Here is a 16,232-nt window from a genome sequence, read left to right on the forward strand (position 1 = left end):
GAAACTTGGCTTCCAGGAGCTCCAGATAAGACACAGGATGTGTTGAGCAAAGGCAAAAGAGGGAGAAGGGACACCTAGTCTCTGCAAACAGAGATCCGCTGAACATGATAAGGCTGGACAGACAGGGGATTTCTACACAAACACTGGCTATCTGAACACCATGTGGCTGTCAGAAACATATTTGGGAGCAAGGAAAAGAATAATATGATTCCTCACCCTGACACATTTTGGAAACTAGCCAACAGTCTCATCACTGAGATATCTTTCTTTTTTCGACACCAGGAAGATTAACAGAAGAGGCTGACATTTTATTTCTCCAGGCTATAAATTTGTATACAGATAGATTCTTCCTTTCTGGGTATAGAATACTTAGAATTCAAGTTATTACTGACTTAACAACAACAACAAAAGACTTACTTGTTTAGATAACAAACATCCAAGTGGTTCTGGCTGTAAGTGCAGCTGGATCCAGATACTCATATGGTGTCATCAGGAATTAGTATCCATCCCTGGCTCTGCTTTCCTTTATGTTGGATTTCTTCTCTGGCAGGCTCCTCTCCTGTGGTAGCAGGATGACTTCCAGAAGCTCTGGGCGTATGTGCTGCCAGTTTAGCAATCCCACGGATTTGAGCAAGAGGCTCAGGCTTGCCTCTGTCTGATCTGGCATTGGTCAAGGGCCAGCCCCAGAATTAGTTACTGTGACCGGAGGGATGTGGTGTTATTGGTTGAAACTGAGTTCCCACCAGAGCCAGGAGGTAGTGCCCTCTCCGTCCAAACCATAAGATCAGGGTCAGGGAGATGTGATTTTCCCGCAGAAAGAGATGGACCCTGTGGAGACGAAGGGCACTGGGCAGGCAGACCACAGATGGCCTCGATAGTATTCTTCACTCAGAGCTTGGGGAGGCTTCATTAATTCATTTTCCCCCTGGTCCTTTTTTCAGTATTGCGTTCCTTAGCTTCTCAGTTGAACCCACAAATAAACCAGAAAAGTAAAAATTATTATTTTCATTAGATTGCTCCACCAAATACAATAAAACAGGAGCCAGTGTATCAACAAAGGAACTCTTTTCATGAGATTTCCTGGCTAGTCTTACAGACCCAGTAGTTATCTCCAGGTAATAATAAGCATCAAAACGTTATGCACCCAAACTCCCACGTATTAATTCTGAGGCTCCACATTACTGGTATGGAGCCAACTCTTAATTATTAAATGCATGGAATATGAGAAACCATGGATAAAACCCAAAGGCTTGCTTTAGCCAACAGATTCAGCCTCTTTCCCAGATAAACCTTCCCCCCACCTGCAGGGAGCAACTGTGCTAATTTGACTTTCACATCTGGTGGAACTACTCCCACACATACCTAGATAGGTCATACACTCCTCTACACACTTCACAGAGTCTGATTAATTCCTATCAACTTACCCCAAATGCAAAAGGGGAGCATTTTATCATTTTGGCAAAAAGACTCAATTAACCGAGACTCAAAAAGCCAATGGTGAAAATCAAGTCCAAAAGGTGACATTTTAAACTGAATTCCTTCCTGCCCTACCCCCACCTCCAAGTTGGCCAACGTTCTCAACCCTCTTTCCTCCCATCCTCATAACAAAAAAATCACTTCTTTCTCCTCTGTCCTTAATTATTCTCTAAGTTTCTGTAACCACCGAAGCATAAACAGATCACCGGGGAGAGGCTGTAGACAAGAAATGGCAAAGGTAGAAGATAGAACCTTGAAGTCAGGAGGAAGAAGAGAAGCCAGCTGGTCAGAGATGCTGGATGGGCCGTGGAGGGGATTTTCTGAATGGAGGGCAACTCAGAAGGGGCTGCCTATGGCATCCCACTTAGTGGTCAATTTCATGAAATTCTCACCCCATTCACTCCAACTGCCAGATAACCTCGTTGTAATCTTCAGAAGCCTTCTCCATACTCTGTTTCGGAAATCTCTTGCATATTGAACCCAGTTTGATTGCTAACGAACTGTCCACTCCTTTTTTTAAAAATTTATTTATTTTTGGCTGTGTTGGGTCTTCACTGCTGCGTGCAGGCTTCCTCTAGTTGCGGTGAGCGGGGGCTACTCTTTGTTGCGGTGCGCAGGTTTCTCATTGTCGTGGCTTCTCTTGTTGAGGAGCACGGGCTCTAGGCGCACAGGCTTCAGTAGTTGTGGCACGTGGGCTCAGTAGTTGTGGCGTGCAGGCTCTAGAGCTCAGGCTCAGCAGTTGTGGCTCACGGGGCTTAGTTGCTCCGCGGCATGTGGGATCTTCCCGGGCCAGGGCTCGAACCCGTGTCCCCTGCCTTGGCAGGTGGACTCTTAACCACTGCGCCACCAGGGAAGCCCCCAAACTGTCCACCCTTGATGTTGATTTGTGCTGCTGCCTCAGCTCCCTGCTAACATTGACTCAGGCCTCCTGTGTGCCAGGCACAATGTCAAATGCTGGGCGTGAATTATTTGATTCAGTCCTCACAATACTTCCACAGAATAAGATACTCTCGTTAACCCCACTTTCCAGATGAGGAAATTTGGCTTAACTTGCCCAAGGTTAACCTATTAATAAGTGGCAGAGCAGTGACATGACACGAAAATGCTGAGAAGAAAGAAGGGACCTAGAAAATCCACATATTGCCTAGTCTGTTGTTCCACGATCAGACTATGTTTATATTTTTAAGTAAAGCTATGATCCTCTTTTTAGAACGTCCACTAAGCAAACACTTGATATAAAAATTGTATAGACTGTATTCTTTGATGTAAGGCATGTTAAAACGTGAGGAATAATTAAAACTACAGGGCGGATTGGATGAAGGTGGTACAAACTTCCAGTTATAAGTAAATACTAGGGATGTACAATGTGGTTAACATAATATATATATATTATAATGTACAACATGGTTAATATAATTAATACTGCTATATATTATATACTGCTCTTAGCAGAAAATCCTAAGAGTTCTCATCATGAGGAAAAAATTGTCTTTCTTATTTTTATTTTGTATCTATGTGAGATAATGGATATTCACTAAACTTGGCAATTATTTCATGATGTATGTAAGTCAAATCATTATGCTGTACATCTTAAACTTATACAGTGCTGTATGTCAATTATATCTCAATAAAACTGGAAGAAAAAATAACTTTAATTCAAATTCTATATAATCTATTCTTTGACCCAGCAATCCCACTTGTAGGAGATAACACTTCAGACAGAAAAGCAAAAGGACATAAACATGTATGTACAGAGGTATTTATTAAGCATTGAAATAACAAAGAAGAAAAAAATTGGAAAGGCTGACTAAGCTATGGTCCATCCATGGCACAGTGGCTGCAAATGTGAGCGGAAGAGTGAGATGTGTGGGTGATAGAGCCTAACTGACTGAGCTGGGGTCCTGGCTGCACTAATGTTTATGATCCTGGGCAAATCACGCAGCCTCTCAAGGCCTCAGGCTCCTCCCTCTGTTAAATGGGAATGAGAAAAGTGGTTACCTCAGAGGTTGTTGTGAGCATTAAAGTTAGTTAATACTTGGAAATGCTTAGAAGAATAAATAGCACGTAACAAACTTTGTTAAATGTCAACTATTTTGTAACCATTTTTAAAAAAGAAAAATTCTAAGTGCTAATGTAGAGAATCAAGTAAAAAAGAGCAAACTGCATCCCATTCTGTTTAAGAAAGCAGGGGTGTGTGTGTGTGTGTGTGTGTGTGTGTGTGTGTGTGTAATTACACAGTTAAGAAAAGAAATGAGAGGAATATACACCTTGTTTCTTCACAATGTTACCTCAGGGACATGAAATGAGAGAGCTGAAGAAGATACTCTTCTTATATAATTTGTTGAAGTGGTAAGATTATGAATGATTTTTTTTTCTTCATCATCTTTAAATATTTTTCAAAGAAATAAAACGTTACTGTTACTTCAATCTCATGCTCCATTGGAAAGGGACCTTCTCCTTTCCTAGGAACCCCTACAAAACAGATGCTAAGGTTCCTCGTTCTCTAAAGGGTCTGAGGAGCTAGAAAGAAGGGCTCCAGAGCGGTTTGTCAACATGTCACAAAGCCTAGGAAAAATCATGCATTCGCTGGTAAGCAGGCAGCTTAGCATACCTTAAGCATCGTGTGTCTCTTCTCCTGCCCCAGATTACATTAATTCAGCGTGATCACACGGATTACATCAGGCTGATGAGGCATTCAGAGGGGTAGTTTTATTTTTTACAAATCATGATTAATTATAAAAAGAAAAACAACTTGGCTTAATAAACGTTGCTAGTCATACAAGGTCTTTCGAAACAGAATTCAGTGGATTAAAAGATGGAAGACCAACAGGCAACAGACCTGCGCTGTCTGCTACCGTTTTTAAGACATTTCAAAAACCTCTAGGACGTTTCCTTTACCGAAGCAAATGAAAGCATTCTCTCTTGGCTGTTCCTGACTGATACTAAGAACTCCTTCAAGGCTTCAAATCAGGCAGCAGTTTTTGCCAGTTAACTATGTGATGGTCTCCAGGTCCAGTATAACCTTGCCCTAATCTCTCACTTATTTCCACCAGATAGGGAGTAGTCAATAATACACTTCAGCTGAACTGTCCCTCTCTCCGAAGTTACCTATGGCCCCTCTCTCCGCTGTGGCCATGGCCTCAGCCTCTGCCGGTGAAGCCCAGCATGTCTGAATGTTTAGTCATCACTTCAGAGCCACTCTTCCAGGAAAAGCCTATTGTTCCTGCACTTCCTGATCACTTACTTCCTGTCATTTTTTTTCCAAAAGGGAAAGAATAAAGACCCTTCTAAAATCACAGAAGGTTCTGCTCAACTTCTCAACTGCAGTTTATTGGATTATAATTATTTACTTGATTTGGAGGCATCTAAATACGCCAGTACGAGCCTACCCTAATCAAGAGTGTCCCTGAGCCATGGGCAACTTCCACATGAGTCCCCAGTACAAGCGTAGTCACCTTTTCACTCACAAGTCCATGTGACTTGCAAATTATTTTGCTCCAAGACGTCAAAGACAGCTTGTAAGAATCTCCACCTTATCAATACTGCCCCATGACCCATTTGATGAAGAAGATAATCAGGTACAGAAAGGGTCAACCTCTCCCCTGGCTGGAGAGGAGGTGGCAGGCACATGAAAACCTGGAAATGCCTCCCCTCCCCTCTGCTCCTGCCCTTCCCGACTCACACAAACATAATAACTGGGTCAGAAAACTGAGCCTACTGCCTAGACAGACTGAGTCATTGGGAGGGGGAAAACAAAGAGATGAGGGCTCAGGAAACCAAGAACGTGGGTTTGAATCCTGGCATGCATACACACACACACACACACACACACATGCACACATACATGTACATACACACATGTATACACATACACACACTTGTTTAAGGGCTTGCTGTGTGCCAGGCACTGTGCTATTTATATACACCACCTCAATTAATTTTGACACCCCTCCATAGGGTAGGTACTTTTATTCTCCCAATTTTACATATAAATACACTTGTCCAAGTTCACACAGCTAGTAAGGTAGTTCACTCACGCTAGTCTGACAGCAAAGTTGCACCATTAACCCCTCTATTTGCTGTGTGATTTCTGTGAGTCACCTAACCATGCTGAACCTCAGTGCCCTCATCTGTAAAATGGGAATCATAAAGCCTATAAAATCTGCTTCCATATTGTGTTGAGAATTAAATGAATTTATGTATATAAAGTATTCACCACACACAGAGGTTCATTTCTCCTCATCTCAGCTTCAGTTTGCTTCTAGCTAAAATGCTTGTATCACCAGGTTATTGTAAGAACTGAATGAGGAAACATATGAAAATGCTTTGGAAATGATAATTTGCTACATAAAATTAGTAATCATTATTCTTAGATATATTTTAAACTAAGATACTTGACCAGGTAGTCTAAACTAACCATAGAGTTTGCCAATTATCAGATTGGCAAAGATCCAAATGTTTGATACTACGCGTGTTAGGGAGGTAAGGGGCATGAGCAAACTTATGGGTGTATAAGTTGTCACATCCTCTCAGGAGACAAACTGGACAACATTTGTCAAAATTAAAAATGTAAATAAATATTATTTGATCTAGCTTATCCAACTGCATCAGTGTGATAATATAAAAGGCTATTTATTATAGCATCATCTGTAAAAAGTGGGCAGAAGAAAACTCGAAACAATCTAAGTGTCCTCCACTTTTGGGCTGAAACATAATGCAAGCTGCAAATGTGAGCCACATATGTTAATTTAAAAATTTCTAGTTGTTACAAAGAAAGTGAAAAGAAACGGGTAAAATGCGCTTAAGAATATCCAAAATATTGTCACTTCAACATGCAATCAATACAAAAATTATTTATGAGATATTTTACATGCTCTCCTTCATACGTCTTTAAAATATGGTGTGTGTTTTACACTTACAGCGCATCTCAGTTTGGACTAGCTACCTTTTGTGTGTTCAGTGCAGCTATATACGCATCGGCACATACGGCAGGGTGTCCTTACTGGACATCGCAGGTCCTCAAAAAACTGATAACAACACAAGAAACTGATAACAACAACAGTTACCTCTGGAAAGAAAACCTCTCTGGGGATGGGGGTAAAAGGGAGAATTAATTTTCACTCTATACCTTTTCACGTTCTCTTAATTTCATGCCTTGTGCATGTATTGCCTTTTCAGAATAAAAAGAGTAAAATAATTTTTACAGCAACTCTTTACAGTAACTTCTTAATCACCTTGGCATACAAATAGAGACAGATGATTCATACAACGTGAAGACAATTATCAGTGATGAATGACTCTCCTATTCCCTTTACTCCCGTCACCGTTTAGTAATTTAAAGGATCTGTCAGAGAGGTGACAGTAGAGCCACGGCTTGCCACCAGGAGAATGGTGTCAGGCTGGGGAAACATTTCTAAAGTGTGGAAATCAGTCAAATTAGAAAGGGGGGGTTGTAACTAAGTTATAGCCGAGTTAAGTGGAATTCACAATGATCCTACCTGGTGAGGATTCTCTCAAACATTCCCACCGTGAGCTCAGAGAAGCCTCACGGCAGGTCACAGAACAGGAAATCGCGGGATGCACATGAAGGCAAAGACAGGAAGAGGGAACAGGAAGGACAGGTGAAGAAAGATGAGGTTTCCATAAACAGGAAACAACCATATGGCCTCTTTACCTCTTAAATTTTATGTGGAGACAAGCGGAGAACCCCACTCCCAACCAGGAGACAGGACCTGCCTTCTCCCATCTGGATTAATCCTGGTAAATATTCAACTAGACTCAAGTGAAGTAAATAATCTTCCTCTGATTCCTTCACAGTGGGATAAGGTGGGGTTCCTGAGGGAGAAAAAGAGCAAGGTGGATTGGTTGGTTGAAGGGAAGGGGACAATGAATGTGCCATGGAGATTTTATGGAAGTCAGGGGCACATAGGATCCAGGAGAGCAGTACCAAGAAAACAGTTATGGCTGTGCACAAAGATTTGGCCACCAGGACATTTATCAAAGCATCGCTCATGAGCCGGAAACACTGAAGACAGCCTCAGTGTTTTCATTTGGGGATTATTTGTGATATAAATCAGGGGAAAAGCAAATTATAAAACAACAGGACACTATAATTCCATTCTTAAAAATAATTATACATACACACATATATACACCTACACGCACATGTGACCAGACTGGACGGTCACATTTATTTATTAAAATAAAAAGGGAAAAGGTGGAACTCTAGATATTAATTTTTCCTTTTAGCTCACCTGTATTTTCCAGATTTTTCAATTAGCAATAATATAGAGTGGAGTCAAAAATGTATCTCACAACCATTGGATACACAGAGAAGAGGTAATTTCCTTATTTGATCTGTAACTAATCCATTCTTCTTTACAATAACCACTTATTAGAGGGGAAACATTACCTTTTCATCCTTTCTACTTTAAAACATAGTTCAATTCACTACATTAAATAGCCCCTCTAATATATTCATTATCCAGTATGGTAGTCACTAGCCACTTGTGGCTATCTAATTTTAAATGTTAATTAGTTCATATTTAAAATTCAGTTCTCCACACAGCTGTATCATTCGATTTCCCTTTGAATTCTTTAAAATAATTCTCAAAAAACTACAAAACAAAGTTTATTTTCACTGCCCTTTACTCAGAAATATTTTAGCTCTCTTCCTAGATATCCTTAGAGATAAAATAATTAAAAGTTGATTTTTATCTTGAATGTGTTGATTTTAAAAATGTAAAAGTACACATACAAAAGAATAAGACTCAAAGATTATATACAAATAACTTTATGTTAGGGTGTAAGGATTATGAGTGGTACTGTTTCCTATTTTAATAAATTCTCCTTTTATATTGTTAAATTGTTTTTTTACAATAAAAATAATGGCTAACAATGAAAAATAATTCATTTCCTCAGAGTCACTAGCCATGTCTTAAGTGTTTGATAGCCACACGTGGCTCATAGCTACCATATTGGACATTTAGAATGTGCGCATCATTGCAGAATGTTCCATTAGACAGTATCGCTCCAGATAAGGCTCAGTCTCAGATTTCTGAGCCATTCAGCTCCTCCCTGGCTGGATGGGGACTGGGTGAGGTCTGGAGGGGGTCTGCATGTGTGGAGAAAGGGATGTGACTTCCCCTGCCCCAGGAGCCAGGTGGCCTGGTGCTGGTCTTCAGTGAGTTCAGGCTACGTCAACTTTGGGGTCCCTCGGCAGCCTTCGGGTTCCCATACAAACATCCCTCCCTCAAATTCCTGGCTTCGGGGCCTTACAAAGGCCAAGTCTCTATTCCTTCCACTGACGTGGTCCTCCAGTCCATAAGCAGGCCTGAGACGGGTCAAGAGGAGGCCTGCCAACCTCCCACAGCCGACCACCTTCTGAGACCTACTCTGCAGCCTAGGCCCACCGGATTCTCTAGATTGCCCGCCACTCCAGCCTTAGCACCTCAAGAAACTGGGAACCCTATTCCACCAGAAGCCTCCCTCAGATATCAGGTCCAAAGGCCGCCCGGTTTTTCCAGAGTCTGATGCACTGAGGGCCTCTCTCAGGAGACTACAATTGTCCCAGGCTTTGCCCACAAAGCAGGGCAGGGCCCAGCCCTCAGACTCCCTGAAACTACTCTGGCTGCATTTAACACAAATCCTCCCTCAGAAGTTTCAACCCAGAGCAGAGCGGACAGGTTCCTGCTTCTCCCCTCTCTCCCTTTTCTCTCTTGCCCACTTCTCTTCTTCCCATCGCTCCTTGGGGTAGAAAGGAGTGGGATATTCATTTATTACCCAGTGTTATATGGCAGAGTTACTAACCAGGCTTTCTCATCCCTAGTCAAAAAAGCAAGGCCTTTTCCTTTGTGTATTTTAGGGGGAAATGAAGGAATTTAGAAAAGCCCTCCTCAGAACAACGGCTCTCTGTAGGCAGAATGCAATTTTATTTGCAATGTCAGGTGGGATTGTTACTTGCACCTTTGTCTTTGCACTTTATACGTAAGATTTCTAATCTCCGCACCCTCCCCTCATGTTTTCCCACCCCACCCGCCCAGGCAGATAAATGCCCTGCCTGTCCCACCAGGGTCAAGGTCATTTCTTCAGAAAGATGAATACTAAAAAGCACACGAAGAAGTTCCAAATCATCATACCAGCTACGATGAGGAGGAAAAATGTTCATTAAAATGTTTTATTATGATTGTTGGCTTTGACTAATCAGAAACTGTCTTTAGAGAGGAGGTAATTACCAAGGTCACATTTTTGGATGTAATATGGGAGAGGTCAAAGATGCTTAAAAAAGAAGGATATTAAAGACTTGACACCCCAAATCTTCACCACATTACTAGCTCTGTGACACTGAGTAAGTTGTTTTACCTCCCTTGGCCTCAGTTTCCTCATCCATAAAATGGAAATAATAATCATGCTATCATGCATTATTGTGAGAATTAAATGAGATTGCGTATGTAAAGCACGATGTCTACAACACAGTAGCCATTCAGGAAATATCCCATGATAATCCTACAACTAAAAAGAATAAAGAAAACAACATCAGCAGAGGAAATCTTATAACAAAGAGTAACAGAAATAGCCTAATTCCTGCTTTTTGGCCCAGGATTATGGTCTAAAATGGTGATAAGTGTAACGATTAAAGTAAACTTCAGATATCTCCAGAGAAGGGGAACTCACTACTTCCAAAGGCAACTAATGTTCTTCTTTTGAGTACTGATGGTTCTAATTCTCTTCCTTACATTATGTGTTACTTTCTCTCATTACAACTTTTCCCTCATTTATTCTTAAAAAAAAATCCATGGTAATTCAAATAACACAGGAGTTTGTAATATAAAGTATTATGAAAGTTTGTAAAGAAAAACGTTAAAGTTCTCCCACTACACTCCGCCAAATTCTACTCTCCAAAGTATCTCCTCTTGACAGTGGTTTTTGCATTCAGCGTACTCAGACGTTTTCTATGTGTACACAAATTTATATGTGTGTGCATTTTTATATAAATGGGATCAGAGTCTATACATACTTCTGCCACCAGCTTTTTTTTTTTTTTTATACTATTTGCTGCGCTGGGTCTTTGTTGCTGCATGGGGGCTTTCTCTAGTTGCAGCGAGTAGGGGCTACTCTTCGTTGTGGTGTGCAGGCTTCTCATTGCGGTGGCTTCTCATTGCAGAGCATGGGCTCTAGGTGCGTGGGTTTCAGTTGTGGCTCACGGGCTCTAGAGCACAGGCTCAGTAGTTGTAGCACACGGGCTTAGTTGCTCTGTGGCACATGGGATCTTCCCGGACCAGGGCTCAAACCCATGTCCCCCACATAGGCAGGCGGATTCTTAACCACTGCCCCACCAGGGAAGTCCTAGTGACATATTTTTTAAGGAAAAAAAAAAGTATCAGGGAAATAGGACCAAAATTCTAACCAGCACCTACTATGTGCCAGTCACCATACCAGGATTTTGTTTGCCAATTTTATTGAGATATAATTGACATACAGCACTATATAAGTTTAAGGTGTACAGCATAATTATTTAACTTACATACATCATGAAATGATTATCACAATAAGTTTAGTGAACATCCATCATCTCATGTAGATACGTCATTAAAAAAATAGAAAACAAATTTTTTTCCTTGTGATGAGAACTCTTAGGATTTACTTTCTTAATAACTTTCACATATAATGTACAGCAGTGTGAATTACCTTTATCATGTTGTCCATTACATCCTTAAATAAATGGAACCTAATTAAACTTAACAAGCTTTTGTGCAGCAAACGAAACCATAAAAAAGACAAAAAGACAACCCTCAGAATGGGAGAAGATATTTGCAAACGAAGCAACTGACAAAGGATTAGTCTCCAAAATATAGAAGCAGCACATGCAGCTCAATATCAGAAAAACAAACAACCCAATCCAAAAATGGGCGGAAGACCTAAATAGACATTTCTCCAAAGAAGACATATAGATGGCCAATAAACACATGAAAAGATGCTCAACATCCCTAATTATTAGAGAAATGGAAATCAAAACCACAGTGAGGTATCACCTCACACCAGTCAGAATGGCCATCATCAAAAAATCTACAAACAATAAATGCTGGAGAGGGTGTGGAGAAAAGGGAACCCTCTTGCACTGGTGGTGGGAATGTAAATTGATACAGCCACTTTGGAGAAGAGTATGGAGGTTCCTTAAAAAACTAAAAGTAGAACTACCATATGACCCAGCAATCCCACTACTGGGCATATACCCTGAGAAAAACATAGTTCAAAGAGATACATGTACCCCATGTATTTACAGTAGCTAGGACATGGAAGCAACCTAAATGTCCATTGACAGATGAATGGATAAAGAAGATGTGGTACATATATACAATGGACTATTACTTAGCCATAAAAAGGAAAGAAATTAGGTCATTTGTAGTGATGTGGATGAACCTAGAGTCTGTTATAGCAAGTGAAGCAAGTCAGAAAGAGAAAAATGAATATCGTATATTAACGCATATATAAGGAATCTAGAAAAATGGTACTGATGAACCTATTTGTCGGGCAGGAAAAGAGATGCAGACGTAGAGAATGGATTTGTGGACACAGGAGGGGAAGGGGAGGGTGGGACAAATTGAGAGAGTAGCACTGACATGTATATACTACCATGTATAAAATACATAGCTAGTAGAGAGCTGCTGTATAGAACAGGAAGCCCAGCTTGGTGCTCTGTGATGACCTAGAGGGGTGGGATGGCGGGGTGGGAGGGAGACTCAAGAGTTAGGGGATATATGTATACATATAGCTGATTCACTTCACTGTACAGCAGAGACTAACACAACATTGTAAAGCAATTATACTCCAATAAAAAAATAGAAAATATTTTTTCCTTGTGATGAGAACTCTTAGGATTTACTTTCTTAGTAACTTCCACGTATAATGTACAGCAGTGTTAATTAGCTTTATCATGTTGTCCATTATATCCTTAGTAATTATTCATCTTATAACTGGAAGTTTGTACTTTTTGACTACCTTCATCTAATTCCCCTCCCCACACCCCTGCCTCCTCTGATCTCTTTTTCTCCGAGTTTGTTTGTGTGCTTATTTTTGAAGTGTAATTGACCTACAACTCTATGTTAATTCCTGGTACACAACATAGTGATACAATATTTCTATACATTTCAAAATTATTACCATGCTATATCTCGTTGTCTTTTTTTTTTTTTTTTTGTGGTACGCGGGCCTCTCACTGTTGTGGCCTCTCCTGTTGCGGAGCACAGGCTCCGGACGTGCAGGCTCAGCGGCCATGGCTCACGGGCCCAGCCGCTCCGCGGCATGTGGGATCTTCCCAGACTGGGGCACGAACCTGTGTCCCCTGCATCGGCAGGCGGACTCTCAACCACTGCACCACCAGGGAAGCCCTCGTTGTCATTTTTCATCATACAAAGATATTACATAATCATTGACTATACTCCCCACACTGTGTATTTCATACCTGTGACTCATTTATTTTGTAATTAAAACTTTATGCCTCTTAATCTCCCTCACCTATTTCTCTCTTCCTCCCATCCTCCTCCCCTCTGGCAACCACCTGTTTGTTCTCTGTAACTCTATCTCTGTTTCTGTTTAGTTATTTTTTTAAATAAATTTATTTACTTTATTCATTTATTTTTGGCTGCGCTGGGTCTCTGTTGCTGTGCGCAGGCTTTCTCTAGTTGCGGCGAGCAGGGGCTACTCTTCGTTGCGGTGCGCGGGCTTCTCACTGCGGTGGCTTCTCTTGTTGCAGAGCACGAACTCTAGGCTCACGGGCTCAGTAGTTGTGGTGCACGGGCTTAGTTGCTCCAAGGCATGTAGGATCCTCCTGGACCAGGGCTCAAACCCGCGTCCCCTGCACTGGCAGGTGGATGGTTAACCACTGCACCACCAGGAAAGCCCTGTTTAGTTATGTTTGTTCAGTTGTTTTGTCTTTTTGATTCCACATTTAAGTGAAATCATATAGTATTTATCATTCTCTGTCTGACATTTCACTTGGTATAATATTCTCTAGGCCCACCCATGTTGTTATAAATGGCAAGATTTCATTCCTTTTATGGCTGAGTAATATTCCATTGCATATATATGTATATATATATATATACCACATCATCATTATCAATCTATCAACTGATGGGCACTTAGGTTGCTTCCATACTTTGGTTAATGTAAATAATGCTGCCATGAACATAGGGCTCCATATATCTTTTCAAGTTAGCATTTTTGTTTTCTTCAGGTAAATACCCAGAAGTGGAATTGCTGGATTGTATGGTAGTTCTATTTTAATTTTTTTGAGGAATCCCCACACTGTATTCCATAGGGGCTGCACAAATTTACATTCCCACCAACAGTGCACAAGGGTTCCCTTTTCTCCACACACACATATTTTTATTCAATTAATATTAATTGAGCATTTACTATAGGTCAGCCACTGTGTTATGTGCTTAGGAGACCATCTCTGTCCTCAAACAGTTCACCAATCGACTGACCAACAAATTGGTGGGCTCAATATTCTCATCCTATTTCAGGATCTATGGGGATACATAGGAGGAAGATACAGAGGCAGAAATGGAGCCTCAGAAAAGTGTATTTTCCCAAAGGCACAAAATGAGTAAATAGGAGAGTAGGATTCTGATTCCTTGCCTTACACCCAGGAATCACCCAGCAACTGCTCTTCCCTAGCGTAGAGTTTGGCACTAGGAAGGCTTTCTCCTTACTGTTGCCTTGGAGGTGATTTAAACTACAAGGCCATGTTCCATGCATGGATCTCAGGCTGAGTCACATCACAGCAAACTGGCCGACTGACTACTCAGGTTTCCTTTCCTTGGTGTTTTCTTATCTGTCTCCCACCAATGGCTTAGCCTCTGTGGGTGAGTGGGGTCAGGAAGTGGCACACGGTCTCTGTTTTTATTCTCTGTGTGGAAATTTTCTAATTATAGGTCACACGGAGAGTTTCCATTCTCCCCCATGGCACTTCACTCTGTTTATGTAACTTAATAAGCTAAGACCCAGAGCTTTCTTTTAAAAAAGACTTAAACCATGAAGCTTTTAATGAGGAATCAAACTCATTCCCTTATCTTTCTGATTAGTGAATAGCCATCGTCTGTTATCTGCTTAGTCTGTAGCTGAAATTACGGTCTCTCCTCTGGTCGGGATTTTATAGTCTGATTGCGCCTTAAGCTTCCTGTGTAAGCCATCAGGGGAAGTAAGAACATTAACTACAGCCACCAGCACCACCAAGAAATAGATTCACATACAGTCCTCTAAAACACCAGCCTTCATAGAATAAATAGATGATAGAGCACAGCACCAAGAAACGAGTTATAGCTCAGGATGGATAGACATAGCATGGCATCTGATGCAACTGAAGGTGCCCATTTAAGAGCATAAAGGGGAGTGAGATTTCAAACAATCGTTATGCTTTGGAGAACACATGCTAAAGGCCAGCAACCAAACAGCTTTATTTTAATTATGTGGCCATTTCTTCCCTAATTTAACTGCCTAAAAAGAAATTCTAAAAGTATGCCATCTCAGTCTAGGATCTACTGGAAACGTATTCAGTAATAGTAACTTTTAGGCAAAACTTTTAGCAACAAATCAGTCCCACAGAACAAAATGAAAAAGAAGATCTCACAAAAACACATTTTTAAGCCAAATTTTTTAAAGTCAAAAAACAACGATGGAGGAAAGATTCTGCTCTCTCCCTGCCAGCAGTGTGTAAACAGAAATCTTTTTTGCAGAACCTCTCAAGAATGGAAGCTGAAAAGGAAATATAAAAGAAGTGGGATTTTGGTAGAAGACTCTGACCTTGAAGAGCTACACTAATATTAACTATTATAAAATTAACTTTTTAATTATCCTCTAGGGGCTGCAGAACACACTTAAATGAAGGGAAATGAATTTATGAAAAACGCTGCCAAGTAGGATCAAAGAAGGGGCTTGCTTTTCAGGAAGCAAACAGCACTGAAGCAGGCATGCAGGTCCCAGAAAGACAAGAATTAACCGACCCCAGGAAAGTCACCGAGCTTGGCTGAAGTGGCAACAGTAGCAGTCTTACCACTAAAACTTTTCTTACCTTCCTCCTTGACAAGGTGAGGAGTGGATGAGGTATCATGTGGTATGTTCCTGACACAGAGCCTGGCACAAAAATCGATGTCATCACCATCATCGTTATTGCTATTATTTGGGAATTCCCAAATAATGTTCATTTAGAAGATAATTGAAACCAGATAAACAGACATTTTCCAGCCTTTGGTTTCTTTGCCAATTTTGTTTTAATCCACGTTCCATTTTGATAAATGGAAAAAATATTACCCAGTGTCTCAACCAGAGTTTATTTAGTATGTTCCCCTGTATGGGAATATCCCTAAGAATCCCTGAAGAGTCTATCTTCCAGGCAGGAAAATTTTGTTGAGCTTTACTTTTTTGTTGATTATGTAATGAAAAGAATACACATTTTCTATTGTTCCGTATAATACAGAATATTTCATGTATAGAGTCATACACTGCTTTATATATTACTTAATATATTTTCATACTGAACATGTTTTTCCCAAGCATACACAGCTATTTCTCCTCTCCTCAATGCCCCTCACCAAGCCCTTCATAAAAATCACTGCTTTAGGGCTTCCCTGGTGGCGCAGTGGTTGAGAGTCTGCCTGCCGATTCAGGGGACACAGGTTCGTGCCCTGGTCTGGGAAGATCCCACATGCCGCGGAGCGGCTGGGCCCGTGAGCCACGGCCGCTGAGCCTGTGCG

At 41.0% G+C, this 16,232-nt stretch overlaps 1 long non-coding RNA gene across 3 annotated transcripts in view; it reads right to left on the minus strand.

Moving 5' to 3' along the window:
- Positions 1-287: 287 nt before the first annotated feature.
- LOC137223171 (uncharacterized) overlaps positions 288-16,232 on the minus strand; it is a 133,444-nt gene continuing 117,499 nt past the window's right edge. Inside the window, exons 6-7 of one of the 3 annotated variants that reach the window (XR_010942746.1) lie at positions 7,151-7,311; positions 288-956 (exon numbers count right to left, since the gene is read on the minus strand). This is a non-coding gene — a long non-coding RNA (uncharacterized lncRNA). Of the gene's footprint in view, positions 957-7,150; positions 7,312-9,673; positions 9,988-16,232 lie in introns of those variants that run through there. The other 2 variants (XR_010942744.1, XR_010942745.1) reach the window with 2 other exon arrangements.

Source organism: Pseudorca crassidens, chromosome 4 (assembly GCF_039906515.1).
Source record: "Pseudorca crassidens isolate mPseCra1 chromosome 4, mPseCra1.hap1, whole genome shotgun sequence".
NCBI classification, from domain to species: Eukaryota; Metazoa; Chordata; class Mammalia; order Artiodactyla; family Delphinidae; genus Pseudorca; species Pseudorca crassidens.